This window comes from Pseudophryne corroboree, chromosome 7, assembly GCF_028390025.1.
Source record: "Pseudophryne corroboree isolate aPseCor3 chromosome 7, aPseCor3.hap2, whole genome shotgun sequence".
Classification (NCBI taxonomy): Eukaryota; Metazoa; Chordata; class Amphibia; order Anura; family Myobatrachidae; genus Pseudophryne; species Pseudophryne corroboree.
This window is the reverse complement of record NC_086450.1, coordinates 316,169,860-316,179,463: the sequence shown is the minus strand read 5'-3', so window position 1 is coordinate 316,179,463 and position 9,604 is coordinate 316,169,860.

Below are 9,604 nucleotides of genomic sequence, written 5' to 3'. Positions count from 1 at the left end.
GATGGTAAGCCACGATCAACAACATGTTTTCTTTGCAAGAGGGAGGGGCATTACGCAAGAGATTGTAGAAGTAGTGGGACACATAATGTTTATAGACCCCCTAGACCTGATTACGAACCATGCTACAATACACATAGTTGGGACCAGGGACCACATAGAAGGGATTATGAGCCGCATAGAGGGGAAACAAGGAGGTACCCACCCAGGAGGGACTGGCAGGCCCCGAAAACTCACAGTTACCCCCTCACATATTGCAGCTGCCAATGCCCTGCGGGAGCATCCCACTAGTACACAATAGAGGTTAGGCCACACCTGTAGTCTGCAGCCAGTGAAATTGATTGCTGGCCTTGGTAGTGAACCTGAGGTCATGGTTGATGTAGCTGGTATACCACTACCTTTTCTTGTAGACACAGGAGCGGCCAGATCAGTACTAAATTCCACCACAGGTGTAAAAACCACGGGTAAAATGATTTTGGCAGTGGGAGTAACGGGAAAGGTGCAGCAATACCCTTTGAGTAGACTTGCAGAGATTGCGATAGGGCCATTGCAAACAAAACTTTCTTTTCTGCTGGCTGCATTGGCTCCGACTAATCTACTGGGCAGAGACTTGTTGTGTAAAATGCGGTGTGTCATATATTGTACCCCTGAGGGTGTATTCTTTTTTTTTTAATCATGTATTTTTTTATTGAATTTTGCATAAAGTTACAAAATTAAAAAGGAACAGAGAAGAGAAAAAAAACAACAACAGTCAGCGTACAAGACAGTACATTATACTGGTCATCAAATATCACAGTGATTTACAGTGCAAAACACAAGTGTAGAACTCTTAGACTGCTTGGTATGATCAATGCAACATTACCGCTAGCAAATCAATATTATATATACATACATAAGTAGGAGAGAAGTCACATAGACGAATGTAGGAGTGCATATACAATAGAAATGACAACAGCACCATAATAAGTAGGAATGTGTCAGAAGGTGTTGGAGGGCGTCGACCTCGACCAACTGAAAAACAATAAACAAAAAGAAAGCTACACATTCTGAATCTCAACGGGCTCCACCAGTTCTGCACCCGGGCGTACCAGAATCCATCTGTCCCACTTACAGTGAAATTTGGACATAGAATTACGGGATAAGTACATATGTTTTTCATGTTTTATGACTAAAGCCACCAGAGCCCTCCACTCCACTAATTTGGGAGAGGCCTCCGCGAACCAGGAGCGTGCAATAACCACCTTGGCAAGCGTGGTCAGGCATAGGACATATTAATATGTGAGCAATGAGTGGGTTTCTTCTAGGTCCACCCCGAAAAGACAGGCCCTGGGGTTAAGTGGAGGAAGAGAGAGGTCAGTAGTTGGTATGTCAGACCATACGCGAGTCCAAAAGCTGTAGACTTTCGGGCAGTCCCATAACAGATGCCTGAACCCGGCATCTGCCATCCGGCATTTGGGGCACAGAGCATCAGGCCGCAGGCCAGCTCGTTGGAGGAATTGAGGGGTACGGTAAACCCTGTACAGGATAAAGAAGTGCACCTGTTGATATCTGACACAAGGGGTGGTAGACCTGGTGGAGCGTAATATTTGTAACCATTGCTCATCTGACAAAGGGCCCATGTCACCCTCCCAGCTCAGCTTTAGCGGATCTAAAGATGCAGGTAGAACTCTGTTGTTTAGTGATGCGTATAGTGATGAGACTCTGCCCGCAGAGGGCAGACGTTGCAGCAGAAGTTTAATCGGTGAGGGGGAGATGGAGGGGGCCATTCTAAAGTGGGTCTGTAGTGTATGCCTCAATTGGAAATATCTGAATAGGGCCGTATTTGGGAGCCCGAAATCGTTATGTAGTTGTGTGAATGATTTAAGGCAGCCATCCACATACAATTTTACACTTTTTACCCAAATATTGTCTGTAGACAGCTTCTGAAGTTCCATATAGGAGTTGTTAAACCATAACGGTGAATCTACCTCCAAGTCCGACCAGTCATATAGGTTGTGCACTTGCCTCCAGACTAAAAGAGCCTGTCCAGAATAGGAGGAAGACCTGAAACAGACAAGCCAGAAAGCAAGAAAAGGAGGGGGGTGGAGGGGACCCACCCATTCAGTCAAGTGTCCCTGCAGGGTCGGACCACCCACTCCTGTGACCCATCCGGAGAGGTGCACTAATTGTGCTGCCAGGTAGTACAATCTAAGATTAGGCAGGCCCGCCCCTCCAGCGAGTTTGGACTTACAAAGCGTTTTTATAGCTATTCTCGCCGGTTTGTGATCCCAGATAAAGGAAGAGATTAGACTATCAATACTGGCAAATACTTTCTTAGGTAAGTAAATGGGGGTGTGTTGCAAAACATATAGGTGGATAGACATCTTAAAGAGATTAATGCGTCCTAAAACCGTCAACGGTAATGCTTTGCATGTGTGAATTTTATGTTTAAAGAAGGCTGTGATAGGGTCAGTGTTCCACCTGACATATTCCGATGCTGGCCCCGTAACCCAAGTATTTAAATTTCAGAGTCCATTGCAATGAGTGTGACATACATGCCCTCTCCGGGATATGTCCTGAGATGGGAAAAAAAGAGGACTTGTCCCAATTTATACGCAGGCCAGAATATTCCCTAAATTCATTAACTGTGTGGAGCATAGACCGGAGAGAGACATCCGAAAACCACAGGAAAAGCAACATATCATCGGCGTACAGAGCCACCTTATCTACAGCAGAGCCGTCCACCAGTCCATGAATATCATGATTTTCCCATTTCATACAGGCCAATGGCTCTATAGCCAGTGCAAACAGGGCTGGGGACAATGGGCAGCCCTGACGCGTGCCCCTGGCCAGAGAGAATGAGGATGAAGTATACCCATTAACAGAGACACGGGCCACTGGAGAGGAGTAGAGCAGCTGAACCCATCTGACGAAACAAAACCCACGCAGCACCTGCCACAGGTAGGGCCATTCGACTGAGTCGAAGGCCTTGGCGGCATCGAGAGACACCACCACTGCCTCCGAACCCAGCAAACCACCCCCCTGTAAATGATAAAACAATTTACGCAGGTTTTGCATAGTGGACCTCCCCGGCATGAAGCCTGTTTGGTCCGGATGTATAACAGACCCAATGACAGTGTTTCGGCGAATGGCAAGCATCTTAGCAAGGATTTTAACATCAGAGGACAGCAGTGAAATAGGGCGGTAGGACTCGGGAGCCTTGGGATCCTTCCCAGGCTTGGGCAATACAATAATGGTGGCTTTAGACATAGACGGGGGGAGTTCACCAGTCTCAAACAGAGTGTTAAATAAATCTAATAAATAGGGACAGAAATGGGAATTACATTTTTTATATATCTCCACTGGGAGACCATCCCCACCAGGTGCCTTGAACGAGGGAGCGACGACACTGCGCGCTCGACCTCCTCCAGGGTGAAAGGAGCTTCAAGTACTTCAAGCGCCTCCCGTGACAAACTGGGTAAGGTCACCCACGAGAGGTAGGATTGTATCTGCTGATCGGAGTGGGATACCCCAGACGCGTATAATTTGGAATAAAATTTTTGAATGGCCCCATCTTTACCCGAGTAACAGAGACTGTCATCCCCATCGGTGATACATTGAATAGTTCGGGAGTGGGACTCGTCCCTGGCCAGAAAGGCCAGGTAACTGCCCCCCAGCTCCGCCTGAAAATATTGCCTGTGACTGGAGAACAACAGTCTGCGCTTGGATTTATCAAAAAGATAGTCGGCCCACTCTCTCTGCACGTCCAGCCACGCCCCACGATCCGATTGGGAATGCGAACCTATATATACATATTCCAAGTCACGGCTTGCCTGTTCAAGTCTCGCTTCCTCCCTCCTGTTAAACGACTTAATGCCAGCAATTCTCTTAATAAAGGTGCCTCTAATATAAGCTTTAATTGCGTCATGACGGACAGTGGGACAGAAATCAGAGGGGTTATAAAGAAGGAAGTCATTCCAGTCCGAAATAAGGTCGGATCCCTCTCCCATTAAATTTAACCAAAACGGGTGCAATTTCCACAGACTGGTGCCCCTATCGTGCGATATGGACAGCTTTAACAAAATTGGGGAGTGGTCTGAGATACCCCTGGATAAATATACTAATTCAGAAATTCTAGGTGATAAACTAGGGGAAATAAGACATAAGTCTATCCGGGACAGTGTGTGGTGAGTAGCGGACTGACAGGAATAGTGCGCCGCAGTAGGATTTCGCAGTCTCCAGACATCTATCCAGCCAAGTTCAGCGACAAGTCTTGCAAAAGGGGTCGGGGCAGAAGGAGGGGAAGTGGAGTCAATAGATAAGTCCATGACGTTGTTGAAATCACCCACACTAATAACCGGTGTGTCAGGGGACTGAGCCAGAAAGTCAGCTGCTTTACGCAAAACTTCACTATTGTAGGGAGGGGGGATGTATATAGCCAAGACATGATACAGTGTGTGATGTATAACAGCCCATAAAAAAAGATAGGGTCAACCCTGCTATCCTCCAAATGAAAATGTACCGACCTCTTAACCAGTACTGACACTCCTCTGGCGCCAGAAGAAAACGTGGAATGATAAGCCCATCCTACCCAGGGCTTCTTAATGGCCATGACCCTACTACCACACAGGTGAGTTTCAAAAAGGCATACTATGTCAGCTTGATATTTTTGAAGTTGCTTCAGAACAAGAGAGCATTTAATTTTGTCATTTAAACCGCGGACATTCCATCCCAACAGTCTAATCATGTCCCTCCCCCTAGAGTCGGTGTTAGATCCCATATCGTAGAGCATAGTACATGGACACAGGGTAAGAAATCATGAAAAATAAAAAAAGACATAATATATGCAAGGTGAAACATAGCAAACCAGATTATAATAAAGCTATGCCTTCTAGCATGGGAAGCCTGAGCTAAACCGGGAAGCCGAGGCCGAACACCCTCCATATGTGACACCTGAAAAACCAAGCAGTTCCATAGCGGTTGAACAAAATGACCAGTTGTACAGAAAAAGAAAAAAAGAAAAACAACAACAAATAAACATCCCCACCCACACCCACCCTGTATGACCAGCAAACAACCTAGTGGCATACCTGATCCCTAACACTGAAACCTAACTAACTGGGTTCAAGATGAACCGTTTGGAAAAAAAACAACTATGGGACTAAACTCTAAGCTATCTACAGCAAGGGACTCCTGCACATAGAACTTAACAAAAAGTAGCAGCCTGATGCTACATAAGAATGGCAAGCAAACAAGTAGATAACACACATCAGCCCACAAGGGCAGAGACAGTAGGAACCATAGGGTTCATGCTGAAATAATTACCACACGCCATGAACATATGATCAGTGCGAGTTCATTCGGGAGCCAGAGGCCTCCGCTCCAGCCATGTCTCCACATCTTTCGGGTTAGAAAAAAAGTGCGTTGTATCATTGAATATCACCCTCAGACGAGCCGGAAACAACATTGAGTATTGGATGTTCCGATCCCTGAGCTTACGCTTGACAAGAGAGAACTGGGCACAGGACTTCTGAACCTCGAGGGCAAAGTCCGGGAAGACTGAGACCGTGTGGTTGTCAAACAGCAGCGGGCCTTGGAGCCAAGCCAGACGAAGTACAGTGTCTCTATCCTTAAAATGAAGAAGACGGGCAATAAACGTCCGAGCAGGAGCACCAGGTGGAGGAGGACGGGAAGGGAGGCGGTGCGCCTGCTCCACCGCGAACTGCGGGCTAAAGACTTCACATGTAAACATCTTAATCAGCCAGTCCTCAAATTATTTCTCCGGTGCCGTTCCCTCCTCCCTTTCAGGTAGCCCGACCAGGCGAACATTATTCCGGCGAAGCCTGCCTTCTATATCGGATAATTTAGCATGTGCCAACGACAATTGCGTGGACAGATCATCCACCCTAGTTTTGAGTGGAGAGGTAGAGTCCTCCAGGTCCGAAATGCGATGTTCCGTCTCGCTCACTCTTTCACAAATTTTTTGGAGGTCCTGGCGGAGGAAGGAGACATCTATCTGAACACGCTCAATTTTGTCGAAGACATGCTGTTCAGAGGCCGCAATGGCCTGTATGATTTTCTGTGTAGAGTGCATCGGGTCGGTCTGGGCTGATTCATTGCCCTCAGAATGCGGTAAAGGAGGGTTGCGAAAAGCTAAAGGGGTAGATTGCGAAGAAGAGGATTCCCTTGCGTACCTCTGCAACTTTGCAGCTGCTCCCGTTTTCCCCATTATAGTATCCACTGCAGGGTACAGGAGTAGTGCAGGATATAGATAGTTCCAGATATGATAACAAATATGGAGGAGCAGCAAGCAGGCAGAGACGTTCAGGTGCAGCCTCTGTACAATAAGTAATAAAATGATGCAGTCACTCAGAGTGATGAGCAAGAGGGTCAGGCAGGCTAGAAATCATGAATGTGCCAAGGATAGAGAAGTGTAGCCAATGCAGCTTATAGCTACTATTCTAGGCAGGCTGACAGAGCCAAAGTCAATTATATATATGTGGAACAGGGTGACACAACAATATATTGTGCTGCACCACGCTGGGTGTCAGCTGGCAGGTGTAATGCAGTACCTAAGAAAGCACCCAGCAGCAGGTCCGGAGTCACCTCTCCACTGTGACCTACGATCCCTGCATGGAGAAGAGGCACACAGGAGGACACAGGCACACAGGATCCCCCAGAACCAGGAGGACTCCTTCTACAAGGCACCACGCTGCGGGCAGGTAGAGGACAGCGCTGGCTCCGGGGAAGCGCCGGACCGGCGACTCAGCGGGACTCCAGCGGCAGAAGAGGAGGGAGCCAAGAAGGCAGCCAGAGGCGGTCCGGAGGACAGCAGACGAGAGCCGTAGGTGAGCGGCCAGGGAAAGCAGAGCAGGGCGCACGGCAGACGTCTCTCACATGCCGTCAAGATGGCCGCTGGGACCAACACCGAGACACCCCAGGCAGCAAACCACCGATCCGCAGCACCAGCACGGGTCCGCGGGCAGAAGTCTGCTGATCCGGAGTCTCTCCAGCAGGTAGGGCTGAGTGTGCAGCACGTTTTAAAGAGGTAGCAGCAGGTGAAATCAGATAAATGAGCGGAGTTTGTGTGGGAGCTAACGGGCTACACTCCTATTCCATGCTGCGCCAAGCTCTGCCCCCCCTGAGGGTGTATTCTTAGATATACCTGAGAACCACGCACAAGAGGTGCAAGATATATTAGACACCCCACAAAGGCTAATGTTGCACTCTACTGTTATAGACACATGTCCATCAGTGAAACAAAAGAATGTGAATAGCGCTCCCCAATTAGGGTATATGTCACCAAAGCGTAATGTCCATCAGATTCTTGCAAGGAGTATTAATGTCAATGTTTCATGTTCCGATGTCTTCTCTCATACCATTCAAGATACCTCAAATAAGATTAGAAAAAACGGCTCTCATAGCGTAAAACAATTTTTGCATTTATTCTAAAACTTTAAAATTCATAAGATAACAATCAACGAATTATCCACCACCATACAGAGTAACTGCGTACCAGAGTGGGCCTATACAAGGCATGTGTTGCACATGAAAGGGTTAGTCCCGGGTATAACTCCTCCACGGTCCAGCTGTTTTGCCCTTCAAGGTTCCACACCGTATCAGTCTCTGCCTATATCCACCAACGCGTTTCAACAAAAAGTCTTTTTCAAGGTGTAGTGGTGGTTACCAGGCCTTCTATATTTATACTACTACTGACCAATTACAGACAAGTGGGAGGTGTCCTATCCATTAGTACCTTTTAAATCCTAAAATTGACTCACTTATAAACCTTTATCACCTTATACGATTTTCCAACCATACACAATTCTTTGTCCACCAAATAATCTCTCTTAATATGCATTTATAAGGGTTTTTATATTTTATTTCGGTTTCCCGGAAGTAGTTGTTATTACTTCCGGTCCTGTGGGGTTTATTGTTCCCCTCTCTGTGAAACTGGTTCCCTCGTAGTGTGGTTCCCCCCCACTTCCGCTTCAAACTAGACACTCAACAATCCTCCGTGCTCCGCCATCCTTGTGGAACGCATTTGCGTTCCACCGGCCATTTCCGGTTGACGCGATCGTGTCATTTCCTTTATAATCCTCTGGAACACAACTGCGTTCCACCTGCACTTGCCGCTTACTTCCCAGTTATGCGGTATTGATAATAAGTGGTTCCCCCATGTTCTAAATACATAGTTTCTACAATATTCTATTGGGCAATCATTCATAAATTACTTATATCGTATGGGAACTGTATAATTGTTGATTCCTTATATACCTCATAGGATTGCACTACTAGAGAGATTCTTTGCTGTAATAAATACATAGTTATACTATACAAAAATTCAATAGCGTGAGATATATAAAGTCATCAGAAAATCACTTTTTCTAAATGGGAGAACATATCTATACTGCACATTATATTGAATCTGCTAATATCATAATGCACTTTCAAACTTATTTCAAAAACCACTTGAGTTCAAACTCACTGTTTAACCCTCTCGGTTCAAGGGTTTGCATGTCGTAAATTAGCTTCATCTCTGATCTTGCCAGAGCTGATTCTGTTCCCTTTACTCTCCAATTGGCTTCGATCTTTCTAATTCCTACCATTTTTTTAATCCCCTTAGTGTTGCATTCATGTATATCTTTAAAGTGTTTTGAGACTGTGATTCTCAAAACCTTTTTTAATATTTCTAAGATGTTCCCCCCATCTTTCTTTTAACATCCTTAAAGTTCGCCCAATATATTCCAATCCACATTCACATTGTATCAAATAGATGCAGTTTTTGCTTGTGCACGTGATAAAATTCTACCTGTACGTTTTTCGGGTACAGCACTTCTCACAATTTTATTTTTTATGCTGGCAGCTCTTCTGTATGTGAATTGTGGTTTTGGCGGAATTATAGTTTTTAATATTGGGTCCTGAAGCAATAGGGGCCAATGTTTGGAAAATATCTTCTCGACTGATTTATATTCATTATTGAATGTGGTGATAAAAGATAAAAGGTGTTACCTTTTATCACCACATTCAATAATGAATACAAATCAGTCGAGAAGATATTTTCCAAACATTGGCCCCTATTGCTTCAGGACCCAATATTAAAAACTATAATTCCGCCAAAACCACAATTCACATACAGAAGAGCTGCCAGCATAAAAAATAAAATTGTGAGAAGTGCTGTACCCGAAAAACGTACAGGTAGAATAAAAACAGTTGGTTTTCATAGATGTGGTACATGTATAGTTTGTAGAACACATACAAAACAAGACAGCAAAACGGTAACCATAGATTTTAAACAAAAAAACGATAATAAAATAACAAGTTTTATCACGTGCACAAGCAAAAACTGCATCTATTTGATACAATGTGAATGTGGGTTGGAATATATTGGGCGAACTTCAAGGATGTTAAAAGAAAGATGGGGGGAACATCTTAGAAATATTAAAAAAGGTTTTGAGAATCACACAGTCTCAAAACACTTTAAAGATATACATGAATGCAACACAAAGGGGATTAAAAAAATGGTAGGAATTTTAAAGATCGAAGCCAATTGGAGAGTAAAGGGAACAGAATCAGCTCTGGCAAGATCAGAGATGAAGCTAATTTACGACATGCAAACCCTTAAACC